At 39.2% G+C, this 12,197-nt stretch overlaps 1 protein-coding gene across 1 annotated transcript in view; it reads right to left on the bottom strand.

Moving 5' to 3' along the window:
• The window catches only part of LOC122694965 (interferon-induced very large GTPase 1-like), a 1,416,129-nt gene that overhangs the window by 215,591 nt on the left and 1,188,341 nt on the right, over positions 1–12,197 (bottom strand). The window contains exon 2 of the mRNA XM_043904384.1: positions 8,598–8,725. The gene's annotated coding sequence lies outside the window, so the exon portion shown is untranslated. The remainder of the gene's footprint in view (positions 1–8,597; positions 8,726–12,197) is intronic.

The following is a 12,197-nucleotide window of genomic DNA, read 5'->3' as shown; positions in this document are numbered from 1 at the left end:
CAGAAAAAGATCATCGAATAACTTGTATCCAGAGATCTTCTCTGACATCCCCTAACTCAAAGTTTCCTTTCTATTACACAACCTCAGGTTCTAAAGAGGAAGACTGTGGAGAATAGGCCTCTCGGCCATATTTAGCAGAAATTCAGTAGAAGGGATATAGTTGATGACATAGATGTTATAAAAGTTCAGATATTTGTTCATTTTTCTAATCTATATTGATCTCTAGCTTGTAAAAGTTCATGAATACTATTAATTCCAACTTGCTGAGATTGTCAGTAAGTTTTGAGATATTCAAACTGAATATGTCCCCATTTCAGAAGTAGGAATTTTTGCGACTGTTTTTTCCTAAGTAAATTGCACATGTATATGTGGTTTGGGTGTGTATGTAAAAAACAAAGAGGTCATTACATTGTCTCATTTTAAGACTTACATACAGCTACCAAGAACAAGATGGTATTAATGAAGACAGATATAGGTCAATGGAAGAGCACAGAGGATCTAGAAATACACTCATACATATATGCTACACTGATTTGCAAAGAGGAGTGGAAAATCTATTCAACAAATGGTGCTGAGACAATTGGATATACATGTGGAAAAAACATGATCATTGATCCTGCTTTATACCACACCCAAAATAACTCATCACACCACACCCAAAATAACTCAAAATAGATGAAAACTTAAATGTAAAAATTAACCTATTAAACTCTGGATGAAAGAAGAGTGAAAAATATTAATATTTATGGCCTTGCAGTGCCCAAAACTTTCTTAGGACACTAAAATCATGAGCCATAAAAAAGCTGATTAATTAGACAATCAAAATGAAAAATTTAGCTCTCTGAAAATTACATTAAGACAATTAAAGGTCAAATTAATGAATGGAAGAAAATATTTTCAATGAACATATCTGACAGAAAACTGTTATCCAAATTATATAAGGACTCTTACAGTTCAAATATGTAAGAGAATGCAGTAAGAACAGGGCAAAGTGTTTAAACAGCTGATTTCATAAAAGAAGATATTGAGTGGTCAGTAAGTGTGTGAAAAGATGGGCAACATAATTAGTCATTAGGGAAATTCAAATTAAAACTGCAATGAGAAAACAGAACAAAGTCATTAGAAAGGCTAAAATTAAGAAGACTGAGGATATCAAGTGTCAGAGAGGATGTAGAGCAGTTAGAACATGCCTCACTATTGGTAGTAACCATTCCAGAAACTTGTTAGGCACTTGTGAAACACGCACATACCATATGACTCAGACATTTCACTTCTAGATCTCTATCCAAGAGAATTAAAAATTTTTTCTCTGCACAGTGATTTGTGTATAGATGTTCATAGTAGATTTTTGCATAATAGCTAAGAACTGGAAACACTCAAAATGTCCATAAATAGGTAAATACTGGGTTGGCCAAAAATTTCTTATGGGTTTTTCTGTAACATCCTCTGAATGAACTTTCTGGCCAACCCAATAGCTAAACAAAATACGCTAAACAATAAAATAATGCTTAATAATAGAAACGGATAACTACTCATGCAAGCAACAACATGGTTGAATTTAAAATTTATTATGCTGTGTGAAAGAAGCCATCAATGAAAGAATATTTATTGTATTATTCCATTTGTATAAAATGCAAACTAATTTATAGTAACCCAAAGCATATCAGTGGTTGCCCGGGACTGGAGCAGAGGGAGGAATAGACTGCAACAAATTTTGGGGGATCATGAAAATATTCTATGTCTTGATTGTGGGAATGGTTTCAAGGGTTTAGTGGTTTCAACTTGGCAAAATTCATCAAAATGTATACCTTAAATAGATGCATTTTTTTGTGTGCTAGGTTTTGTCTCAATAAAATTGACAAAAATAAGAAAATAATTTTAAAGTAGGATAGAGAAAGCCACATGATTCCATCTTCTGTGGGACCTTTCGAGTGCGAGAACACAGGGCCCATTTAGGTGGGAGTGTATGCTTACACGTAGACATGACTTCCTTGAGACCATTTTATTCCCATATTCTAATCTGCTTTTAGACTAGTGAGGCTTCTGGAAGCATTTTAAAACCACATAGCAAGAGATTATCTTTTCCTTTTCCTTGGTTTTAACATTTTTGTCTTCACATACTTAACGATTAGTAGCAAATGCCTTAGCTACAGCTGAAAATGAGGCATTGTTTGAGGACAGAAAGAAACTGAACTGGGACCTGAACCAGGAACAGCCAAGTGTGTAGAGGATGTTTTTGGATAACTCAGGAGACTGAAAAAAGAAGTTGAATCCCTGGGATCCCAAGGGAATGTGAAACCAGCATGGGAACAGCCTAGGACAGAGTTGTACTTCTTACCAGCAGATGAGACCCTTGAGGTGGAATATAAATGCATCCCAGCTTGCACCCAGTAACTTGTTTAAACCTCTTTCTGACTTTTGTTTTCTCAACGCATCCAGTCTATTGCCATCTTCCCCGTGTCTCAGGCCCCCAAAAAGTCTAGTTTGATTCTTCTTCATTCTCTTCTTCACTTCCCACAATCAAACAACTCATCTTCATAATTTTACATATAATTTACACTTACTGGTCTACTCCTAAGTGCCAGGCACTTTTCGAGACAATGGGGTTGGAGAGATAAATATGAAAAAGGCTGAGTAGGTCCTTTGAACCGATAGTCCAGAAGCATTGAGAGGGGTCTATGAATGCAGGAAAGATTACATCAAAGAGAGCATTAGTTGAGGCTCCTCTCACATTGCGTGACATCCCTTACCATTTCTATAGAGTGTAGAAGCTATGTGGTCAGACCTTCCTCATCTTCAAAGATTGTCACCTTCAAATTAAGACTCTATTATCCATTCTTATGTTCTTCTCTCTGGTCTCTAAGGAAGAGACATCCCTAACCTCTTTGCAATACTAACTCCATCCTCTAAATCCTGCTGCTACTCACCTCCCATTGGGCTTTTTTTTTTTTTTTTTTTTTTTTTATCTTGAGGCTAAAATATCTTGAGTATTTTACTTTTGTGGTTGCTTCACTTTGGATAAGAAAACATACATCTTCCCATTTTGTTTAAATATAGAGTGGATCTTGCCTCCTCCATAAGCCTTTCTTTATATTTCTTTTATTGCCAGATTTCTCAAAAAGGAATTTCAAATTTAGCACTTCTGGCTAAGGAAATGTTTGTTGATGAAATAAATAGCTGAATGTATCCTACCCACTTATTATTATTTAGTTTCACTTCTGCCCTCACCTTTTTCTAGAAAAAGTTCTCTAGAAGCCTGATAATCACATTCTTATTTTCCAGTCCAGGGAGCCTTTCCAGCTTTCTATCCTATTAAATCTGGGAGCTCCTCTTTATTGACCATCTCTCCTCTCTTTTACCCATCATGATAATGTGCCTTTGAGTGAATGAGATCATACAAGTACCGCCGATTGGAAGTTTAGTAAAGATTTTTAGACTGTCAACATTTATTTCACACATTTAGGACTTCCCTATAGCTCAAATGGTAAAGAACCTGCCTGCGATGCAGGAGACCAGGGTTCAATCCCTGAGTTGGGGAGTTCCTCTGCAGAAGGGAATGGCAATCCACTCAGTATTCTTGCCTGGAGAATTCCATGGACAGAGAAGCCTGGTGGGCTACAGTCTGTGGGGTTGCAAAGAGTCAGACACGACTGAACAACTAACACATTTCACATATTTATTGAGGGCTTTCAGCATGCTGAGAAATGTTTTAGGTTTTGTGTGTTGACTAATGAATAAAGCAGGTTAGCTCCCTGCCTTTACAGTGTTTACCTCTACCTGAGTGAAGCAGACCATAAACTTCAAAATGTTTGAAGAAGGAAAATGATTTCAGGTTCAGTGTTAGCAAAGAAACTATCAGATAATTGGATGGAGAGTAACCTGAGACTGCTTTTGATCATGTAGTTAGAGAATACGTGTTCAAAGACTCTGACGGGAATCATAAGCTGCTTTAGGCTCTTTATGCAGTGTGTAGCCTTTTCCAGTTTCTATCAAATATGTTCCACCAGTGACACCACTGGGTATTTATATAAAGGAAAAGAAAATGCTAATTTGAAAAGATCCTCCTTATCCCTAACCAGGTTCATTCCAGCATTGTTTACAATAACAAAGGTTGAAAGCAACATAAATGTCCATTGATGGATGGATGGATAAAGAAAGTGTGGCACATTTCTAATGGAACATTATTTAGCCAAAAAAAAAAAAAAAAAAGAAAGAGAGAGAGAAAGAAATCCTGCCATTTGTGACAATATGGTTTGACCTTGAGGGCATTATGTTAAGTAAAATAAGTCAGACAAAGATAAATACCATATGACCTCACTTACATATGGAATCTAAAACAAAACATAACATAACCAAAAACAAGCTAAATGATAGAGAACAGATTGGTGGTTGCCAGAGGGTGGGGGAAAAGGAAGGAAAATGAGTGAAGGAGGTACAAAGGCTGAAGTTTACAGTTATAAAAGGAATGAGTCCTGGGAATGTCATGTGCAGCATGATGACTATAATTGATAATACAGTATTGTGATTTGAAAGTTGCTAAGAAGACCTTAAAATTTTTCATCATAAGGAAAAGTAAACTATAACTGTGTGGTGATGGATGTTTACTAGGCTTGCTGTGGGTTATCATTTTGCAATATATAGACATATGGAATCATGTTGCACAGCTTAACTAATATTATATGTGAATTATATCTCAATACAAGAGAAAAAAGTAACAAAATGTTAGCTTGCCTCTTTATCTCTACCTCCTATTGTAGATTTTACTATTTCTATAGCTCTTCTTTGGATGTAGATTTATGGTGTTGAATCACTTATCCAGTTAGAAATTTATTTTGAATTTCAAACTCTGGCCCTTTGGGAGTATTATTCCATTTTGATGGGCAAATGGTTATGTGGGCACCTTTTATTTCTTGAAAGCCATTTTTTCCTACTTCTTCACCTAAACTATGTCCCTGTTAGTTACCTGCTAAATGCTGGGCATTAGTTTGTGCTATTTGACTGCTCTGTATAAGAAGTTCTTGAATCTGTATCTCTATCCTTATATGGTCCACCTTTCACAGTGCATCCTGAAACTCATAGGTAAGTCATTTACTTGTTTACAAAACTCGAAAAGTCCTCATTGGTTTATGATATGATCAAATTACTTGGCCCTAGCATTCAGTGCCCCTCACAATCTGGCAACAATCAACCCAATCCCCTCTCTTTTCCTTTGAAATGAAGTGAAGTCGCTCAGTTATGTGTGACTCTTTGTGACCCCATGGACTGTAGCTGTCCATGGGATTTTCCAGGCAAGAATACTGGAGTGGGTTGCCATTTCCTTCTCCAGGGGATCTTCCCGACCCAGGGATCGAACCCAGGTCTCCCACATTGTAGGTAGACGCTTTACCCTCTGAGCCACTGGGGAAGCCCCTGTTAGTTACCTGCTAAACGCTGGGCATTAGTTTGTGCTATTTGACTGCTCCGTATAAGAAGCTCTCAAATCTGTATCTCTATCATTGTATGGTCCACCTTTCACAGTGCATCCTGAAACTCATAAGTAAGTCAGTGACTTGTTTACAAAATTCGAAAAGTCCTCATTGGTTTATGATATGATCAAATTACTTGGTCCTAGCATTCAGTGCCCCTCACAATCTGGCAACAATCAACCCAATCCCCTCTTTTTTTCTTTGAAATGAAGTGAAGTCGCTCAGTTATGTCTGACTCTTTGTGACCCCATGGACTGTAGCTGTCCATGGGATTTTCCAGGCAAGAATACTGGAGTGGGTTGCCATTTCCTTCTCCAGAGGGTCTTCCCGACCCATGGACTGAAGGCGGGTCGCCCACATTGTAGGCAGATGCTTTACCGTCTGAGCCTTCTGTTATAATATTACTTCCGCTTTTTGGTTTGGTTTTCCATCTGCAAGGCAGGTGGCATCTTAGCTCCCCCACTGGGGATTGAACCACAAAAGGTGAAGTCTTAACCACTGGACTGCTGGGGAAGTCCCAACACAATTCTTTTTACAACCACTCTTTTTCCTTTTCCGAACTTCTAGTTCACTTTTCTTCCCTTAATATCTTTACGCTCTCCTGTTTCCTCAATCTCATAGTATTTTTGACCCTGTATGTTGAGATGGAGCAGAATATGCCACCTCCAAATCTGCCACTTTGACATGTGGATTTTTCTGAGCAGAAGGCAATTCAGAACCAGCAGATTCAGGAAAAACTTTTTTTACCTGTCCTTGAACTGCCTAGAAGAATTATATAGAGGGTCTGTACCAGAAAACCCTGGAGAAGGAAATGGCAACCCACTCCCAGTATTCTTGCCTGGAGAACTCCATGGAACGAGGAGCCTGGTGGGCTACAGTCCGTGGGGTAGCAAAGAGTTGGAGGGACTGAGCGACTAACACTGTACCAGAAAGAGCTATTACCAGAGACAGCTTTTTTATCAGAAAGACACATTTGCATGGCATTGCAAACATTTGCTTACCAATCATTTGCTCTTCCCATCTTCTTGTGAATTGTCTCCCCGCTCTTTGAAGCCCCAGACCCCTACTGCCTTCTCCTTAGCTTGAGGTGGTATATATGCCTCAATTGCCAGACCATCTTTGTTCTTGGTGGGAATTCTGTAAGAGTTAGGGGAAGCACACTGACTGAAACCACCCACCCTGGCCAGGCACCATAGTAACCATCTGCATGAGCTGTTTTACACCAGGAGATCCTGGTTAGGAACAGGGAACTAATCAGCCACCACCAACCGGAAGAGTTCAGGAAAGGTCAAAAGAAGACACGGCATGTCCAACCACCTCCCAGAATCCTTCTCTCTGGCATCCATGTTGGCTGAACAAGGCGTGCCCCACCAGGAAGGACTCTGAGTCAGATGATTGGCTAAAGACAACCCGGAAACTAAACCCATCACCATAAAATGCAAGACTGCCAGCCACATGTCAGAGCTGTTCTCCTGGGTTCCCTTACCCTACTGCTCTCCACCTGGGTGCCCTTTCCTAATAAAATCTCTTGGTTTGTCAGCACATGTGTCTCCTTGGACAATTCATTTCCAAGTGTTAGACAAGAGCCCAGTTTCAGGCCCTGGAAGGGGTCCCCCTTCCTGCAACATAAGTATGTAATTAAACTTGACTTTGTCCTGTTCATCTGTTTTGTCTCAATTCAAATATTAGATCAGCAAAATGTTATATTAGATAAATATTTCCCAGGACACTATACTCCTAACCCAATTCTCCTTATTTGTGACACCTTCCTTTATTCTTCCAGGTCCAGTTAGATCCCCTATTCTCTGTATTTACCATAGCACCTCTTACTTATATGAGTCATAATAAAGTTAAACATTTCATGAATTCTTTGCTCTCAAAAAGCAGTGATGCTTAAAAGAAATCCATGCAACCTTTTTTTTTTTTTAATTTATTTTTTTAAATTTCTTTTTATTAGTTGGAGGCCAATTACTTTACAATATTGTAGCATGCAACCTTTTGTGCTCTGAGAATTATCTTACTGCAAAGAGCCACCTTTTTACATATGACTTAGGTAAGACTCATTTGTGTGTTCCCCTGTTACTTATAAGGAGGCCAGACACAGACCCCCTTTTTAAAAATTAACTGCTTTTCTTTCTCTCTTCCTTTCTTTATTGCTATACAGTAGATCTTTCTTGGAGAAGGAACTGGCGACCCACTCCAGGACTCTTGCCTGGCAAGTCCCATGGATGGAGGAGCCTGGTAGGCTACAGTCCATGGGGTCACACAGGGTCGGACATGACTGAGCAACTTCCCTTTCACTTTTCACTTTCATGCATTGGAGAAGGAACTGGCAACCCACTTCAATGTTCTTACCTGAAGAATCCCAGGGACAGGGGAGCCTGGTGGGCTGCTGTCTATGGGGTTGCACAGCGTTGGACACAACTGAAGCGACTTAGCAGCAGCAGCAGCAGCAGATCTTCCTTGGTTACTTATTTTAAATATAGCATAAGACAAAGATCCTTTAAATTCCACTCTTTGCCTCATGAAGCTTTCACTGAGCTGTTTGTCCCCCTGATCAATTGGAGTGTTTGAAACTAAACAGTAATTAAACTTCTCTCCTTTTTAGCTCCCTTAAAGTTGACCCATCCTCATTCTGATCCAGCATACAACCCCTCCTTAATGATCCCTCCTAAGAATAAAAATATTTCCTTTCATACACACCCTCTATTCTCTTTTCTTTCTAGCCTGTTGACCCTTCCCTACAAAAGAAAATTCCTTTCTGCCTGTCCTTTGAGATGCTTGCAGTTCTGTTTGAATTGTTTTCTCTGTTACAATAGTCTCTTTCCCTTTATTTAAATAATCCTTTCAAATGAAGTCTCTTTTTATGTCAGTGTAGATTTATTTTTATTTGACGATAAAAGTTACCAAATTGTCTCTTTTGATAATGTACTCCCTTTCCCTCAGTTCTGCAGCTGTTTGTTGGAAGAATGAGAATGTTAGATTCATATTTGTGTTCTCATCATGCCTTAATCTGCCTTAATCTCTGACTGTCCCTATTCCCATTTCCACCAATCTCTGTTTTTATTTTCGTCTTTGAGTATGTTGTTGTATCTCCCTGTCTATCCATTTCTCTCCTTTTCCTTCACTTACCTGTCTCCTTGAGGTCAAGCTCCTGTCTTCAGTTTGCTCCAGAGAGATTTGAGAGAAAGCAGAGCAGGTTCCTTCCCAGAGTCTGGCAGCTTTCTCATTTATATCTCCAGCCTAGACTTCGGCTCCCTCTGTGGTGAAAGGGCAAGCAGGAAGTGAAAAACTGGTTTCACTTTTGTTTTTTTTTCCCTCTTTTAAAAGATCAGCTGATTTTAAGGAATCCTACTTATTCATTCATTCATTTATAATTGTGATTTATATTTATTTATATAATTATGATTAGATAATTGTGATTTATAATTGTGTTCACATTGTGATTCCTGGGTGTTAAGGTTATTGCAAATAGAAGACTAATGTTCAGGGGGCGGGGGTGGTGTGTGTGTATGTTTATTTATGGTGGCCTGGAGTGAGCACCAGATAAAGAACATGGGAGACACAGGACAGGGAAAGAATTTGGGAAAAGAGACAAGGGCACCTTAGCCTCAGGGAACTCGCTTTAACTGCTTTATTGTTCTAGCTATGTGGTTGATTTGAAAATTAACAAAGTTTCTAAACTGTATTAGCTGATTTGGATGATTCAACACTAACATGAACTAATGGAGGAAGGTCTTATTTATCAAAAGAGAATTTACTTTGGTCATCTTTTTGGGATAATAACTTTCCAGATTAAGCCACTTGATCAAGTCAGGAAAGTGTTGAATTTGGATTGTTTCTTCCTTATTATTGACTAGTTGACTGTCTCTATGAGAAGCAGCAGTATCGTTGGGTGTTTTCTTTGACTTAGCTTGAAAGATATTTTTAAATCTCCAGAAAGAAAAAAAGACAATGGTAATGGCTGTTTTTTTTTTTTTTTTCCTATGTCAAAGGGGTTTCATTGTTTATCATTTTTAAATACATGCATATATTCTTTCCAAAAATCGAGTCCTTTTATGTGTGAGGAAATAGGATGACCAAGGAATGAAGTATAAAACAGGGTCATGCCTTGGAGGGCTTAAAACCTACCAACAGAGTTTGAGAGAGATGAATAAGTAAGTAGTTAATTTTATGACCCCACAATACAAGTATAAGGCCATAAATGGTATAAAGTTCAAAGTGTACTGGCAACACATGTGTACCTATTCTTTTTCAAATTATTTTTCCATTTAGGTTATTATAGAATTCTCAGCAGAGTTCCCTGTGCTATACTATAGGTCCTTGTTGTCTGTTTTAAAATAGCAGTGTGTACATGTCAGTACCAAACTCCCAATCTATCCCTTCCCTCCACCATTTTCTCCTGGTGACTGTAAGTTTGTTCTGTAAATCTGTGAGGCTGTTTCTGTTTTGTAAATAAGTTCATCTGTATAACTTTTTTTAGGTTTCACAGACTGTAGCCCACCAGGGTCCTCTGTCCATGGAGTTCTCCAGGCAAGAATGCTGGAGTGGGTTGCCATTTCCCTCTCCAGGGTTTTCTGGTACAGGCCCTCTATATAGCCCACATCTCATGTAAAGCATTTTGTTTCATTGATTATTATCTTACCCCATGATTTAATTCATTATGATTTTGCTGTAAACAGTACTGCCTGCTCCATTGTTCCTCTGTTTCAAACTGTATATGTCTGCACATGTCTTCTTGGAGGAACCTCACACTCAGTTTTCCCAGGACCGCTAGAAAGTCTCCCCACGCCATCTCATGTTTCCCCTTCCACCCCCAGGGCACCTGTGCGTCTCCCCTGCCGGGACCTCACTGAGCTGGCCGGGTGTGCGCCCAGAGCGCTGACCCCACTGCCGACGCTCCTGTCAGTGCGCTGCTCTCTCACTGTGCTTGTCCACTCACGTCTCCCCAACCGCAGACCTGCCCCCTCCCTGTGTTCCTCCCAGGTGTGGGGGATCTGTCTTATTCGTCTTTGTATCCCACACGTAGTGCATGAACCATATAGATGAACAAAATGTCATGACTGAATAAGAAAATGATTGGTCTGATTGAGCCTGTTTCTTCCGTTATATGTGAGAATATTAGCAGCTATTTCAGTTAGTGACATGAGACACAAGGAAGGGATAAGAAGGGCTGGAATGGTACCCTTCCAATAAGGCCTCCCTTTTCCTACTTTTAGAATAGGAATGAAAGTGTTTTCTAGTAGGCCGGAGTTTCAATGTCAGCTATTATTTGGAGTCCAGGATCCAGCAGTTCCTAGCTATATTTGCTTAAGAGGGTGGAGAAGGTGACCTAAGTAATGAGGAGCCGTCGAGCAGTGGAATGAATTTGCATCAGTAGCACCATCCACTCGCATATTATTAATGAGGATAAAATGAAGTAGGTTAATCTTACCCAGTGCTTGGCCCGAAGTGGACATTCACATATGAATTCTTGTCCCCAGCACACAATTGATGATCAAATCTGTCAGAACAAGAAATATCAAGGGAAGTGTCTTTAGTGGCGGAGGTCCCTCCACTGTTCATCCTGCACCCCTGAGTATTTCTGTTACACGAGTGTTTTTGCGTTCTTGTGCTGGGCTTTGCGTCAGTGCCCATCTTCTCTGTTGTTATGTTTTGGGTCTAGAAATCACAGAGTCTGTCTGATGCGCCTCAGATTCTCTCACAGAGTGAGTAGATTTTCTGTATATGGTAAGATTTCAATAAATGTATAAATTAATGAAGAAGTAAAAGCAATCCCTTAGAATAAAATCAGATTTGAAAACAAGTTTATTTCACCACACATTTACTTCCCATTACTCCATGTCAACACCCAATACAGAAAACAGAATTTTGTTTTCTTGTTCACTTTCCTCTCAATTCCAAGAAATGTTTAACGTGAACTTTGGATAAATGTCTAGTGAATGTTTTTTGAAAGTTGCTTTCTCCAGGCTTTTTTGTTTCTTTTTTTATTGCCAGTTTTTAACTAGTGTTCTCTTTGAAAAATTATAGCCTTTTTCTGAATAAACTGAGGAAAAAGGAAATCACCCAGTCCTCCACAGTGATACTAGAGAGAGCTGAGCACCCAGGGCTGGAATTAGGGTGAGGCAAGAGAAGAGTTTAGGGTACAAGGGAACTTGTGAGTGAGAGAGATTTAACTTTTGTAGTCTGGGTGCCTCACTTGATTCACCCAAATTTTAGCCCTTCTTTTAGCTTCAGCTAAAAATTCTGGCATGAACCAATCCATCTCTAATCCACTGATTACAGAGAAAAGGGCAGCTGAGATCACTGGGTCTCTCTCGCCTGACATTTCCCCCTGATTCTTTCCTTCTAATTGGCTCTTCTTTGACTAAGAGAATATGTCCGTTAAGGGACCCTGTTGGCCTCTTCTGAAATCAGGTGGGTGATACTTGCCAACAAAAACGGGGTGGTGGTAGTTTTCTTTTTCCCCTTTTATTTCTTTTGGGTAGTCAAATAATTAAAATGACACAAGACATTCACAGTAGAAAGTCAAGTTTAATACATATGTCTGGAGAATTAACATAGGCATGAGAAATTTGAAAGAGTGTAAGACAAGGTGAGGTACACTTATAAATCATACTGGACTAAGGAGAAAGGTTGGAGTCTGGGACTTCAAAGGGAGGTAAGTTAGTTCACAGGTAAACATAGAGATTTAGTGTTTGTTAAACAAGTGTTTGTTGGTCAATGTAGAGA

This window comes from Cervus elaphus, chromosome 1 (assembly GCF_910594005.1).
Source record: "Cervus elaphus chromosome 1, mCerEla1.1, whole genome shotgun sequence".
Taxonomy (NCBI): Eukaryota; Metazoa; Chordata; class Mammalia; order Artiodactyla; family Cervidae; genus Cervus; species Cervus elaphus.
This window is presented reverse-complemented; position numbering and strand designations above follow the sequence as displayed.